A 2,540-nucleotide genomic window follows, 5' to 3' on the forward strand; every position below is an offset into this window, starting at 1 on the left:
TCTGGATAACATAAATAGATTATTGAATAGTTTGCACTAGAAATCACCTGACAAATATGCATATATGCAATATTTTTGGTCATATCCAAGGTAGTCATGTCCTCATCAAACCCCTATGCATAAGTTCACTGAACCCGCAAGTTGATCACCAAAACATACATCAAGTAGATCATGTGAATATCCCATTGCGACGACAGATAAGCGCGTTAAGACATACATCAAGTGTTCTCAACTCCTTAAAAACTCAATCCAACAAGATAAGTTCAAGGGGGAAAACTCAGTTCGTCACAAGAGAGTAGAGGGGGAGAAACATCATATGATCCAACTATAATAGCAAAGCTTGCGATACATCAAGATAGTACCACCTCAAGAAAACGAGAGAGAGAGAGATCAAACACATAGCTACTGGTACATACCCTCAGCCTCGAGGGTGAACTACTCCCTCCTCGTCATGGAGAGCGCCGGGATGATGAAGATGGCCACCGGTGATGGATTCCTCCTCCGACAGGGTGCTGGAACGGGCTCCCGAGATGTTTTTTGTGGCTACAGAGGCTTGCGGCGGTGGAACTCCCAATCTATGATGCTCCTGGATGTTTTCGGGGTATATGCATATATATAGGTGAAAGAAGTCAGTCAGGGGAGCCACGAAGGGCCCACGAGGGTGGGGGGCGCACCCAGGGGGGTAGGGCGCGCCCTGGACCCTCGTGGCCACCTTGTTGCTTCCCTGACGTCTACTCCAAATCTCCTGGATTGCGTTTGTTCCAAAAATAACTCTCCCGAAGGTTTCATTCCGTTTGACTCCATTTGATATTCCTTTTCTGCGAAACATTGAAATAGGAAAAAAAATAGCAATTTGGGATGGGCCTCCGGTTAATAGGTTAGTCCCAAAAATAATATAGAAGTGTATAGTAAAGCCCATTAAACATCCAAAACAGATAATATAATAGCATGGAACAATAAAAAATTATAGGTACGTTGGAGACATATCAATCATCCCCGAGCTTAATTCCTACTCATCCTCGAGTAGGTAAATGATAAAAACAGAATTTTTGATGTGGAATGCTACCTAGCATATTACTCAATGTAATCTTCTTTATTGTGGCATGAATATTCAGATCCAAATGATTCAAAATAAAAGTTCATATTGACATAAAAACAGTAATACTTCAAGCATATTAACAAAGTAATCATGTATTATCAAAATAACATAGCCAAAGAAAGCTTATCCCTTAAAAATCATATTGTTAGGCCATGCTTCATTTTTGTCACACAAAATACTCCCATCATGCACAACCCCGGTTTCAGCCAAGCAATTGGTTCATACTTTTTAACGCGCTTCAGCCTTTTCAACCCTCACGCAATACATGAGCATAAGCCATGGATATAGCACTATGGGTGGAATAGAATATGATGATGGAGGTTGTGTGGAGAAGACAAAAAAGGAGAAAGTCCCACATAGACGCGGCTAATCAACAGGCTATGGAGATGCCCATCAATTGATGTCAATGCGAGAAGTAGGGATTGCCATGCAACGGATGCACTAGAGCTATAAATGTATGAAAGCTCAACAAAAAAACTAAGTGGGTGTGCATCCAACTCGCTTGCTCACGAAGACCTAGGGCATTTTGAGGAAGCCCATCATTGGAATATAAAAGCCAAGTTCTATGATGAAAAATTCCCACTAGTATATGAAAGTGACAACATTCGGGACTCTCTATCATGAAGATCGTGGTGCTACTTTGAAGCACAAGTGTGGAACAAGGATAGTAACATTGTCCCTTCTCCCTTTTTCTCTCATTTTTTAATTTTTCTTTTGGTGGGCTTCTTTGGCCTCTTTTTTTCTTTGGGCTTCTTTGGCCTCTTTTATTTTTCATAAAGTCCGGAGTCTCATCCCGACTTGTGGGGGAATCATAGTCTCCATCATCCTTTCCTCACTTGGGACAATGCTCTAATAATGAAGATCATCACACTTTTATTTATTTACAACTCAAGAATTACAACTCAATACTTAGAACAAAATATGACTCTATGTGAATGCCTCCGGCGGTGTACCAGGATATGCAATGAATCAAGAGTGACATGTATGAAAGAATTATAAAGGTGGATTTGCCACAAATACGATGTCAACTACATGATCATGCAAAAGCAATATGACAATGATGGAGCGTGTCATAATAAACAGAACGGTGGAAAGATGCATGGCAATATATCTTGGAATGGCTACGAAAATGCCATAATAGGTAGGTATGGTGGCTGTTTTGAGGAAGATATAAAGAGGTTTATGTGTGATAGAGCGTATCGTATCACGGAGTTTGGATGCACCGGCGAAGTTTGCACAACCTCTCAAGGTGAGAAAGGGCAATGCACGATACCGTAGAGGCTAGCAATGATGGAAGGGTAAGAGTGCGTATAATCCATGGACTCACATTAGTCATAAAGAACTCATATACTTATTGCAATTGTTTATTGTCCCTTGAAGAAAAGTACTACTACGCATGCTCCTAGGGGAAGGGTTGGTGAGGGAGTCCTGGATTAGGGGG

This window comes from Triticum dicoccoides, chromosome 6B (genome assembly GCF_002162155.2).
Source record: "Triticum dicoccoides isolate Atlit2015 ecotype Zavitan chromosome 6B, WEW_v2.0, whole genome shotgun sequence".
NCBI lineage: Eukaryota > Viridiplantae > Streptophyta > Magnoliopsida > Poales > Poaceae > Triticum > Triticum dicoccoides.